This window comes from Cucurbita pepo, chromosome 18 (genome assembly GCF_057944985.1).
Source record: "Cucurbita pepo subsp. pepo isolate OVF chromosome 18, ASM5794498v1, whole genome shotgun sequence".
Taxonomy (NCBI): Eukaryota; Viridiplantae; Streptophyta; class Magnoliopsida; order Cucurbitales; family Cucurbitaceae; genus Cucurbita; species Cucurbita pepo.
In genome coordinates this window covers 3,877,084-3,891,168 of record NC_141815.1, presented here as the reverse complement: position 1 = coordinate 3,891,168, position 14,085 = coordinate 3,877,084, and the positions used below count along the sequence as shown (strand labels likewise).

At 33.7% G+C, this 14,085-nt stretch overlaps 1 non-coding gene and 2 pseudogenes across 1 annotated transcript; all 3 read left to right on the top strand.

Annotated features, from left to right (window-relative positions):
- LOC147787061 (cytochrome P450 CYP72A219-like) overlaps window positions 1-14,085 on the top strand; it is a 54,064-nt pseudogene that overhangs the window by 5,499 nt on the left and 34,480 nt on the right.
- On the top strand, window positions 4,171-4,423 carry LOC147787063 (signal recognition particle RNA; annotated as a pseudogene).
- On the top strand, window positions 12,784-12,855 carry TRNAQ-UUG (transfer RNA glutamine (anticodon UUG)). The gene has a single exon. It is a non-coding gene; the product is annotated as a tRNA-Gln (tRNA).

Here is a 14,085-nt window from a genome sequence, read left to right as displayed (position 1 = left end):
GTTCTCACTGACACTTGTTCCTCTTTCCAATCGATGTGGGATCTCACAATCAACCCTCCTTTGGGGCCAACGTTCTCGTTGGTACACCGCCTAGTGTCTAGCTCTGATACCATTTCTAACGGCCCAAGCCCACCACTAACAGATATTGTCCTCTTCGGGCTTTCACTTTTAGGCTTCCTCTCAAGGTTTTTAAAACTCGCAAAGAGGTTTCCACACCCTTATAAAAAAATGTTTTGTTTCCCTCTCCAACCAATGTGAGATCTCACAATCCATCTCCTTCGGGACCAACATCCTTGCTGGCACTCATTTCTCTCTCCAAATGTGAGATCTCATAGAAACAATATTTATGAAATTTCGTATAACATCTTATTATAACGTTTGTGCAGGTTTGTACCAATGAAGTCAAACAATAGAATGAAAAAGATGAGCAAAGAATTAAAAACGTTGCTCTTGGGCGTTATCAACAAAAGGCAAAGGGGTATGATGGTCGGTGAAGCTATGCATACTGATCTATTAAGCATCCTCTTCGAATCAAATTTGAAAGAAATTCAAGAGCACGAAAACAACGATATCACAATGAGTATCAAAGATGTAGTAGAAGAATGTAGAATCTTTTACCTTGCTGGCCAAGAAACCACAGCAATGCTACTAGTTTGGACTATGGTTTTATTGAGCTCATACACAAAATGGTAAGATCTAGCAAGGGAAGAGGTCCTACAAGTCTTTGGTAACAACAAACCAGATTTTGATGGTTTAAATCGCCTAAAAATTGTGAGTAAGACTCTCTTCTATATATTTTCATTTTTTTATTTTATTATTTCATTGGTTAAACTTTATGTTATTCCCAACATTTAGGTTACGATGATATTGAACGAAGTCCTGAGATTATACCCACCAGCAGGGTTACTTACTCGTCTCGTTCAAAACAAAACAAAACTTGAAAATTTGACTTTACTAGCGGGAGTGATGCTGAGATCCCACATTGATTGGAGAGAGGAACCAGCAGTAGCGAGGACGCTAGCCCCGAAGGGGGTGGATTGTGAGATCTCATATCAATTGGAGAGAAGAACGAGTGCCAACAAAGATGCTGGGTCTCAAAGGGGGTTGATTGTAAGATCCCACATCAATTAAAGAGAGGAACTAGTGCTAGTGAGGACACTAGGCCTTGAAGGAGGGTGAATTGTGAGATCCCACGTTCGTTGGAGATGGAAACAAAACACTCTTTAGAAGAGTGTGTAAACCTCTCCCTAGTAGATGGGTTTCAAAATCCTTAAGGGGAAGCCCGAAAGGGAAAGCCTAAAGAGGACATATCTGCTAGCAGTAAGTTTGGGGTGTTACAAATGTTTATTCATGGCCCTCTAATAAGTATCATGATGTTCCAAATGTTTCAACTAGACTTATTATACAATCTAAGGCCAAGAATATTCAACAAACATTCATTTTTCATTTATAAAATTGGATAGACTCGATTCAACCTCCATTTCATGTGTTACAAGTTGTTTTGATTGAGTAAGGATCATTTGAAGTTTCGAAAGTGAATATTTACTCGGTTGGAGGGGAGGATGAAGTTGCTATATATAGCACTTAATTGATAATTTATTTGCAAACTTTATTTATAATTATAATTCCATAACTTGTTACTCGTCAAAGTGGTCCTAACTTTTTTTTTTTTTTTTTTTTAGGGTTAAATGGGAGTGGGAGTAACTCACTAATTATGGCCACTTAATCATTTAGTAAGCATTTGAAGAGTTGAAAGTACTACGTAAAATGGAGATTTTTTATGAATAAAATGAAGCTATCAAGTTGGGATTTCTACCCTTAGAAATGGAGATTTTTTTATGAATAAGAATTTAAAGGTTTTTGAAAAACAAGAATGGTAACATTTTATCCAAAAAGATTTTCTTAAAAAAAATGGGACACACCCAAGAATAAGATATAAGATATAAGTTTGAAAGTTCACATTTTATCCAATAAGAGTTCAAATTTTGGTGGGAACTTATTTTCTATTTGTGAGCAGAAAATCTATAAGATATAAGTTTGAAAGTTCACATGAATAGGGACATAAGAAATAAAACATTATTAATCTGTTACGAGTATGGAATGGTAACACCCAAGAATAAGAATTCAAAGGTTTTTGAAGAACAAGAATTGTAACATTTTATCTAACCCCAATAATAAAAATTCAAAGGTTTTTAAAGAACAAGAATTGTAACATTTTATCGAAAAAGATTTTCTTAAAAAAAATGGGACACACCCAAGAATAAGAATTCAAAGGTTTTCAAAGAACAAGAATTGTTTTCAAACAACAAGAATGGTAACATTTTATCCAACACCCAAGAATAAGAATTCAAAGGTTTTCAAAGAACAAGAATTGTAACATTTTATCGAGAAAGATTTTCTTAAAAAAATGGGGAACAAGAATTGTAACATTTTATAGAGAAAGATTTTCATAAAAAAATGGGACTCATTTCTCAAGCTCCAATCTCCTCCAAAATTGGGGAGGGTCTAGAACACTCACAACTCACATATCCAACGACTTTAATTAAAAATTAACGTCGGTAAAGCCCTGATCAGAAAGCTTGAAATCCAATCCGAAGCTATAGACATTTTCGATGAACAAATCCATTCCCAATTAATTTCTACACAACTAAGGATCATTTTTGAAGAAGGCCTCAAAGGTAGACAACCTTAAGAACAAGCGTAACCGAAGAAATTCGATATCGGTAAGTTTTGGGGACGATATTCGAATTCTTATTTACGGCACTTAAAATAAAAAATTGATGTTTCCAAGAGCTTGAGGGGATTAAATGGAACATGTTTGATGGCCTAGTTTGAGCTGACCAACGGAAAAATCGTGTTCTAGGTTAAGTTGTAGACCGAGGGAAGGAACTCAAAATTCGCCTCAACCACGCCCAAACAACCTCTAAGAATTATGTCTTTAGTTTAAGAAAGGTGTAAAGAGGATCTTTGGTGAGGAGGTGTTGTCTGACAGTGTCTGCATCGTCGTAACTAATAACAACACCTCCTAGGTTTACTCCGACAACAAAACGAGTTTCCCCCGACTTTGAACGTCTTTAACTTACGTTGTAGTTCACGAGCAGGTGAGATATCTATCCCAAACTCTTCCTTGACAGTTCATCTTTATGTTTTATGAAGGAATCGAGGGGAGAAATGCTCTGGAATGAGCTGGCGAACTCCGTTTTCAAACGGAGGAGCAACGCCATGAGTCGTGTCCTTCCCTTGCGGGAGGAAGAGACGATGACGTGGCCAGTTGAACTGAACCGACCACATCAACCTAAAACCGAACCTCTTTAGTTTTTCATAAAATTGAACGACTTTTCGAGTGGTTCTCACGAAATTCTCAATGGTCACAAAGGAGTGTAACCTTCCGGTCTTGTCGGTGGAAGGATACCGGGTCAATTCTCCTAGACCCAATATAGACCTCTCTGGATAGTCCTCAGCCTGACATCCAATTTTTTTACATATATTTTTGGTGACTTGGACTAAGGACATCGAGCTTGCCAACTACTTTTTTCCAATTTCATAAATGTAACTTTAAAACTTTCCAAATTTTTTTGGCTCAATTTTTATAGGAATATTTGAATGTCTATAATTGTCAACGAATTTGTTTTAAATCAATGTATTAATCTATTTTACTTGTAAATATGAATATGTTGTAATTGCATAAAAATATGAAAATTTGAGACCTTAAGAGTGTTCGGAGAGGTGAGAATGATAGGTTTCTCACCTACAACAATCCCACATTGATGGATTTAAAATTGGATGTAGTCTTCATAAAGTAGTCATTGTCTTAAGGAAATCGTCGAGCTTGGTAATGTGAGCTTGTAACCCATACGGGGGCAACAAAGTGGTTGGAGGGGTTGGCTTAGCCCAAATTGGTTAAGGTTGTTGGAGTTGTTCTTTGGCTAGTCCGGTTGGTTTCACAGAGCAGTGTAACCTTTTTGACATCCACTTTTTTTTTTTTTTTTTTTTTTACATATATTTTTGGTGGCTTGGACAATGGACATGGAGCTTGCCTTTTGTTTTGAATAAATGCATTTATCTATTTTACCTCTAAATATGATACATTTCTGTGCTACAACAATCCCACATTGATAGATTTAAAATTGGATGTAGTCTTCATAAAGTAGTCATTGTCTTAAGGAAATCGCTGAGCTTGGTAATGTGAGCTTGTAATCCATATAGGGGCAACAAAATGGTTGGAGGTTGGCTTAGCCCATTGGTTTGGGTTGCTGGGGTTGTTCTTTGGCCTGTCCATTCCAAGTTAGGGAGTTGGGCTGTGGGCTTTGGGCGAAGGGCTAGTGTTCATGGCCCTTAAAGTTTAACCTTTCGCTCTTGTCGGTGGAAGGATAGTAGGTCGATTCTCCTAGGCCCAATATAAACCTCAACCTCTTATATTTTTTGTTGCAATCCTCATCCTGACGTCCACTTTTTTTTTTTTTTACATATATTTTTGGTGGCTTGGACTATGGACATCGAGCAAGCCATTTGTTCTGAATAAATGCATTTATCTATTTTACATGTAAATATGATAGATTTCTCCGCTACAACAATCCCACATTAAAAGATTTAAAATTTGATGTAGTTTTTATAAAGTAGTCATTGTCTTAATTAAATCGCCGAGCTTGGTAATATGAGCTTGTAACCTATATGGGGGCAACAATGTAGTTGGAGGTTGGCTCAGCCCATTGGTTAGGGTTGTTGGAGTAGTTTTCGTCCTGTCCATTCCAAGTAGGAAGTTGGGCTATGGACTTTGGGCGAAGGCCTAGTGTCCATGGCCCTTAGAGTTGAAGGAAACCGCGTGAGGCATGTTTCACAGAGCAGCTTAAACCAACTATGAAATCAGACTATGTTTTTCAAGATATATCTCAATTACGATACTACCAAATTAAGACTAGAGAGGGAGATGGAGATGTACCCATGACAACATTGCGAACGAGGTAGGATCACTATGAGTTTGTGGTTAGTTCGTTTGTTCTCACCAACGCCCCCATGGTATTCATGGAGTTGATGATTTAGGTATTCAAGGGATTTCTTGACACGTGTGTCATCGTGTTCATACACGACATCCTCGTGTCCTCGAAAACAGATCAAGAACACAAGGTTTATCTTCTGAAGGTCCTCGATCTTGGGAGAAATAAGTTGTTTGTCAAGTTCTGCAAGTGTGAATTTTGGCTGTGTTATGACCCATTCTTAGGACACGTGGTGTGAAGGATGAGGTTTGAGTAGACATCGCAATAGTGGAAGCTGTCACTAAGTGGGCTCGTCTGGAATTCGTAGGATACTAGTTCGTGGAAGATTTTGCTAAGATAGCTTCACTGCTCACGTAGTTGACTGGGAAGGGTGTTCCGTTTATATGGAATGATGCGTATGAGGCCAGCTTCCAAGATATGAAATAGTGGTTATCGTTGGCTCTAGTGCCCATGGTCCAGGAGAGCTCAGGATTATATGTGATTTATAATGATGCTTGTAATAAAGGGTTAGGATGTGTATTGAGGCCACATAGAATGATGATTGTCTATACCTCGTGTCAGTTGGTTGCAATGGTGTTGGCACTTAAAATCTGTGGGCACCACTTGTATGGAGAAAATACTCATATCTACATTGACCATAAGATCTTGAAGTAGTTTTTTCACCCAAAAGGAACTGAACATGAGATAAAAAAGATTGCTAGAGCTGGTGAAAGACTACGATATAGACATCCAATACCATCCCAAATGAAAACATAGTCATTGATGCCCTAAGCTGAACGACGGCACACTTGTCGGCCATGATGAATAGAGAACCACGAGTGCAGATAGATTTTAAGCAAGTGAAGATAGTAGTGATGAGCAAAGAGTTGTAGCACAGATGGATCAACTGACAATCTATCCTACATTTCGACATTGGATTATGGAATCTCGATGAGGGGACCTCATTTAGCAAGGATATTTTTAACAGTTAACAATAGGTTTTGTGGACGATTTCTCCAAGCCGACATATGTTAGTCTGCTATCTCAAGGACAATTATGTGTGCGATCGATGGAAGAGCTAAAAAGTGAGAGATGAGAGGCTCAAACTTCCTACCTTTTCTTGAGTTTTCCTAATTTGAACTCCCTTACGGACCAAATATGATGAAAAATTTATTGTTCTAGAAACTAGACCCAATCAGAATTCTGTGGAAGAAAATTTGAGGTAATTCGAATATTGGAAGCTCAAGAACGGAAGTCTTGAATGTCGACAACGAGGTAAGTAGCCATCTTGAACTTTTCTTAAGAAATACTTGTAGCAATCGCTTGGGTTTTCATATGAACCCTAAACCAAATATAAATTAAAGATATATGAAAGAAAAACTCAAAAAACAAACTTAGCAAATTACTCGAGATTTAAGTAACGTTAAAACAACCCACTAAATGAACTCCTCTGCATATGAAATTCTAATGTTGAGCATCTTATAGCATGTTGATGTTATATATGAAATTTGGTGGTCATTGGATAAGGATAAGCAGGTAAACCAAGAAACGAAAACTTTACATAAATTTATTTCTCTTGTCAATGGTCATTACACCTAGTAGTATAAATAATTTTAGAATAATCAAATTTTGCATGTTTTTAAAACTAAAATGTATGATAAGAATACTGCACATGGATTATATTAATATCCATTTCTTCATTAATAATATTTGAAAGATCAAATAAATGACGGAAATAAAGATGATAGGGTCCCAAATCCAATAATCGGAATACTTATTTCAAACTTTTTTAACCATATTTTTTATCGTAGGGCTGAAAAAGAATGATAGAATAATTATACACGTGATCTAATCAATTAATTGATTTTAATGTGTTGAAACCTATCAAATACAAAACTAAAAAAATGGGGACACATTAATCATTTTCAAAGTTTTGAAAGTATACGAAAATACAATTTATTTTTTAAAGTTCAAAGATTTATTACACACAAATTTTATAAACATTTGTGGTCTCATGGTCTAGTTGGTTAGGACATTGGACTCTGAATTAAGTAACCCAAATTCAAATTTCGTGGAACTTATTTTATGTTTGTGAGTATTAACTTAACACAAATATTAAAGCAACAATATATTAGATATTTTAAAAGTTCAAACTATAAAATATAAATCGGAAAGTTTATAAAAATATTATCTATTTGTTAGAGGTTTATATCCACGTGAAAGGGGCCAAATAAGTAAGAAATCAAACATTAATCCCTCAAGTTCTCGAATAGTTTGGCATCTTAACAAAGTGACATGAAAACAAATAACATTTTTCAATATAAAAAGTTCCCATCAAATAACAAGATCATTCAATATAGGCCATGCTAAAGTGATGTGAAAAAATGTGTAAAACATATGAAGTGAAACTATGAGGTCTAACCTCCAAAGCAGTTGCTTTATTAGATGTAACTTTACGAGCGTCTCGAACGTCTTCTTTTAAAAAATGTCTTTGAAAAGTTTCATTCAATAACACTATTAAATGGCATAAGGAATTACAATCCTTCACTAAAATGATTCTGATTCAAATATATGAGTTTGGAGGTAGTAGTGCAAAATATAATGATTTATAGAGTAGAAAATAATAAAGACGTTTGAAGCAAATGGAAAGGATAAAAGAAGAATATGATAAATAATAATGGTAAGAATATACTTTAAAGCAAGACATTAACTAATAATGGTAAGAATATTGTTGGTCTAGTTGTATGATTCTAGCATTTGGTGCTAGAGGTCTAAGAGACAGATTCTTAATTCTTTTGTTGATAAGTAGAATTAAAAGACCTTAATTCTTAATTGTACTTCCATTAATGTGACATTTTAATAGGTAATTTCCTCGAGCCGGTACGAGGAGAAAACTTCTTATACGGTTCTGAGGGATAAACCCAATGATTAAAGGCATGGACAAAGGATTCCCTCAACAAGTAAAAATCTTTTTCAATTGTCTCAATAACTAAACTAGATAAGAACTAAGAATTGAAATAGATTCTAAAGGAGACAGGCAAAAATCAAGGGGTTCCCCTCAATAAATGAAATGCTTAAGCTTAAGGGTTATTAAGTTCAATTTTTGGAATGTCTCATGGTCTAGAACTGTCACCTCTTGTTAGTATTTCACATTTTAATTTATAATCCAACTAACCATGTGAAATACGGCTCTAAACGGTCTCAATAAAAATCGAATTCCATGTTTTCATTGTTTCTAAATTATATAGGATAATAAAACTTAAAACTTAAATTAATAATATGTCAATATAATTTTATTAATATTTCAAGTGGCTTGTATAATTCAACCTTTAATGTTATATCCTATACATACAAAGATAATAATTTCTCATATTTTCCATTTTCCTTCCCTCACTTATTTCTCTTCTATGTTATATTTTAATTCTGTTTACGGTACTTGCCATATGAACAGTACTTGCCATTTTCAATCCGTTCTAATTTTTTTTCTCTCCTAAAATCTTCTCTTTTGTTTTTTTTTTCTTTGAACTCTAATGTCGTTCAATTCTACCTCCATATCTAATTATTCAACCCGTTCTAATTTTCTTTTCTCTCATAAAATCTTCTCTTTTGTTTTTTTTTTCTTTGAACTCTAATTCTCTTGTGTTGTTCAATCTACCTCCGTATCTAATTATTTTAAGCCATTTAAATTTAATTCTTTTGATCACTTCCTGGAAGGAGTTTAATTTTATAAATTTTTAAGCAGTTGGTTTAATTTTATCGGCCATTTAAATTTAATTCTTTTGATCACTTCGTGGAAGGAGTTTAATTTTATAAATTTTTAAGCAGTTGGTTTAATTTTACTCCCATATCTAAATAGTTTAATTATGTCGAGTAGTTTAATTCTATTCACAGATTTTTTTTTTCTCTTCACTATTTCCAAATCTAATCTTTCTCTCTCTCTTCATGTATCCATGTATCTACTCAATATCTAAATCGTTTAATTCTTTCTCTCTCTCTCCATGTATCCATGTATTACTCTTATATCTAAATTGTTTAATACTCACATCATTTCATTCTGTTAAAATATTCCCAAATTTTTTTCATTCTGTTAAAAAGTTTAATTCTATTCCCAAATTTTCTTTGGCTTTACTATTCCCAAATCTTATTTTTTTTTTTTGAATATGTTTTCCAGATCTTCCTTTTCATCCTCTTTGCCAAATCTTCTCATCCTGTTTTTCAATTTTTTTTTATTTGAATATGTTTTACAGATCCAAATCTTAATTTTTTATTTTTATTTGAATATATCTTAATTTTTTATTTTTATTTGAATATGTCTTCCAGATCTTTCTTTTCCCCTCTTACTTATCTATCTATTCGTCGACCAATTTTAATGGACTCTAGCATAGATATTTTTTTTTCTTTTTATTTGAATATGTTTTACCGATCCAAATCTTAGTTTTTTTTTTATTTGAATATGTCTTCCAGATATTTCTTTTCCCCTCTTACTTATCTATCTATTCGTGGACCAATTTTAATGGACTCTAGGATAGATAATTTCTAATTCAGATCATTCAAAGATAATTTTCTAAATTTCTATCTTCCTTTTCCTTCAGCATCTCTCCATTATTGTATAACATCTCTCCATTATATGCATTTTTTTCCTCCATAAAAATATTTTCTTTCTATTTCTGTTTTTGCTGAATTATTGATACTCAATGAAGGAGGTATTTTAGGGGATGGACAGGGAGATTAAAGGAGCTGGTCAGCTTTTTTTTTCTTTTCTTTATTTTGTTATTTTTAATACATACATATATATATATATATATATATATATATATATATATATATTAAATCTAACGGCGTTACATTATCTTTTTTATAAAACTTTTTCGAGAAAAATTTTAGTTTGAAGGGTTGCTGACTTAGTCTTTACGGAAGTAGTAACAATTACATGGAATTTTTAGATATATTATTACCTATTGACTTAGTCTTTAGTAAAATGATGAACAAAAGGAAGTGGTACTAACTTAATCTGGAGTAAAATGATGAACAAAAGTGAGTGGTTAATAGAATATAAGTCTTGGGACTAATGGTTTTGTAGAGTTTGCATATAATATAGTAATTGATAGTACCATTCATTGTTCTCCTTTGAAAGATGTTTATGGGTTTAATCCATTTACGCCTTTGGTTTTGCTTGTTATTCCTTATAATATTTTAATCCATTTACTCCTTTGGTTTTGCTTGTTATTCCTTCTAATATTTTTGTGAGTGAAGCAGCACAAGCAAGGAAGATTTGATCAAAACCCTTTACAAAAACGTGAAGATTGAGAAACAAAATTTTAAAGTTGTTTCAAGAATTAACAAAGGACGAAAAGAACACATTTTTCACCCCGATGATTGAGTTTGGATACATTTTGGCAAGGAGTGATTTGCATGTCAAAGGAAACAAAGTTACATTCAAGAGGGGATCACCCTTACAAAGTTCTTGAAAGAATTAATAACAATACCTATAAAATTGATCTTACTATCAATATCGCTTACTTGAGTTATTTTGATGTAGGTTATGATTTTCTGATTTGAGTACAAATAATTTTAAAGAGGGGGAAGATGATATGGATCAAGGTGTTCCAAATGTTTCAACTAGACCTATTACACAATTCAAGACCAAGAATATTCAACGAGCATTCATTCTTCATCCTCAAAATTAGATAGGCTCTATTCAACCTCCATTCCATGTGATAAAAGTTGATTTGATTGAAGAAGTACCATTTGGAGCTTCAAAAGTGATACACTTTCTTTATTATTTTAATTCCTTAACTTCTTGTAGTTACAAGAGCAAAAAGGTGAGAACTTACGGGGTAAAAAGGAGAATTTTTGTGAATAAAATTAGGTTCTAAACAAGACTTCCACCCTTTAAAATTTGAGCATCATCTCTGTCATTTCTAAGTTTCGTGCAATTCTTGTGGTAGATTGCATCCGAGTCGTTCAATCCAGTCTTAATCAAGATCAACTGTGGAGTGACTCAATTTAGAAGAAGGTTTCAAATATTGTTTCTAGATCTTTTACCTTAAGAGGTAATCTACTTTTAACTATCTCTTGGTTGATCCAAGTTTTGTATAAGAATGTGTAATTTCTTTGATTCAAGGGTTTTGCTTCAAAAAAGAGCTTGGATTGTTGGGGTGAGGATTGGGTTGCCTTATCACCCACGCTCCAAAAGTTCGCTCCCATCCACGACCAACTCCTAGTTAACTGAAATAAATGTAAACATGGAATAAAAAGTCAATAAATAGCCTACTTGTAGGCTCTTAATGGAAACCTTAAGCTAGAATGTTATCTCTTATTGAGTTATCAGGGTCGTGGCACTTAGAGCTTATATTCTTACATGTCCCTTATGGATTCTAAAAACTTTCCCATAAAGTAACCTTTAGTCCTCTTCCCGTAAACACATGAGTGGTGTTATCATGATCATATCATCCTGCTATTAAATTCTGATGTTGTGTATCTCATCTAAGTGAGGGAAATAGGAGGCCCTCCCTATCATCCTACTCATGATACAAAGGGCAGGGCATAAAAGAGGAATAGGGGCATTGTTGCACACCAAGTGGTGGGAGATAACAGTCACTTTTGGGTATGAATCCTAACAACCTTATTGACCATTGTATTCAATTGATCCTAAGTATATTCTAGGAACATGGTTTATAAATTAACATAGGCTTATACATTATATCATGGAGTAGCATCAAAACTCATTAGTTTTAACTTAGCTAAACATGAAAGGGAAATCTAATGTGATTCCATGGGCGTGAAAATTTACTTGTAACTTGATTTGGGCGAAGGACATTATGGTCATTTTACACCTCCTCTCGATTTACCATCTTAGGTATATCCAATCGCTACCAAATTTCATACGTAGCTTTAACATAGAATAATATTCCAAGTATTAAAATTTTGTAAGTAGCATAGTTTGTTTAAGGGGTTAATTTAATGTTACTTAACTTTTTAACAAAACATCTGATTTAGGCCTTTAACTCACTGTTCTAATATTTTTCTTTCATGTACCATTAATTCATACTTGACTTAGGTTATATATTAGAATCCAATCGATTCTCTCAAGTATTTATTCAGAAAACTCAAAGATGTTTATTTACCTCTTGTCTGGTGTTCGGAGCCTCGTTTCTTGAACTTCTTGCAAATGGGTCACCAATCGAAAGGAATGATGGGTCGTGGGTTGGTTGTAGTGATGGGTTGCCCGAATTCAAACAAAATTTGACCCTATCCCGTTGTCTTCTTCTCCCAATTCACGCGTCTTTCTGTCTGCCTTTCTCTTTCTTCTCGACACCTTTTGACTCCATTTATCCGTCGCTCCTCTGTTCATATCTCAACTATGGTGAGTCCCTATTTGCTTGCCATATGTTCCCACGACGTTGTAGTGTCTTCTACCTACACAATTCGACTATCTTTATACCTCAGTATTCAAAAATTGTAAATTTGCTGACGGTGAAGAAAAACGCAAGGGACAACGTGAATGCAAGTATCTTACCGTGGGTATGCTTCTCATGAGCTGAAAAAGAATGGTAGAAAATTGGGCGAATAAAATACTTCTTTCACTACTTTTTAACCATATTTATTATCGTAGGGCTAAAAAAGAATGGTAGATAATTAAACGTCACCTAATATATTAATTGATTTTAATGTGTTGAAACCCTATCAAATACAAAACTGAAAAACGAGGACACATCGGTAATTTTTGAAGTTCTGAAAGTATATGAAGGTACTATTTATTTTTTGAAATTAAGAGATTTATTACACACAAATTCTTACAAATATTTGTGGTCCCATGGTCTAGTGGTTAGGACATTGGACTTTGAATCCAACAACTCGAGTTCAAATCTCGATGGGACCTATTTTATATTTTATTCTATTTCATATGGGCGTTGTAATAGTGAAGTATGCATATCGAGGATGCAAGGGACAACCCTCTTACTACCATTTTTTTTTATATCAATTCACATCGTCTATCTAAATTCTAATATTTTCTTTATGTATTCATGATTGATGATTAAAGTGAAATTATCAAATTAAAAATTATATTATGGAAACTTCAACGATTTTTTTCTCCTCTATGGTTACTGACCATAAACATAATTTTAAATAATCAAATTTTGCATAGGTTTAGAGTTAAAAGGTAGGATAATAATACTTTTACATGGATTTCATTATTAATAAAATAGTGATTACACATTCAATCTGATATGAATCCAACGAGCAATTACAAGAAGCAATACAAAGAAGATTCAAAAATCAAATCAAGAAAATAATGGAGTGGCTGATAGTTGAATTACCACTAAAAGAAATTTATAGAAAGTAATTAGAAGACTTGCCTTTAGTAGTTGAATTACCAATTAAGGAAATTTATTAATGCCTTATTTTCTTCAATTTGTATTTAATAGCATTTATTAGCATTTATTAGTGGTTGGTGGCTGAACTTTATTTTGTTAGGGTTATCTTTTGGGCCTATTTGAAGGCATGTAATATTCATGTTAGGATGGATTTTGTTGAATACAGAAAAAACCTTTGCGTTTTCTTGATAACCTTTTGATGTTATTCTTTTTCAAACCTTGCTTTAGGTTTGATGTTTAAACTGATTAATTGAATTAGTTTTGATCAAGCTAATTCTGGAGTGAATTGTCTTGGTATCTAAGAGTGGCCATCATAGATTCCAAGTTCGATCTAAGAGTCATTCATCTTCTAACCAGCTCTTGGTTGAAATTAATTCGTTAAGTTAGCTTTCTCTGTGAGCATTTTGTAAAGATTCTAGAAGGACCTCTAGCTTTGCAAATTCCAGCATTGTAGGCGCTTATCATTTGGTATCAGAGCATTTGGTCGACGTTCGTTGGCCGCTCTAGAGGTGAAATATCTTTATTGTTATTTTTTTTTTCTATCAAGTTTTTTTTTCTCTCTCAGATTATCGAAAAAAAAAACCAGACTTTACATTCTTGACCTAGTACCAAAAGCCTACCTTTGAGTGTTAAACACGAGTGTCCCTGAGTGAAATTTTTGTGAGAAGTGTGGAGAGGTCCCTTGATAACAAAATGTCACATAATGGAGAAGGAGTACCACCAATACCAGATCT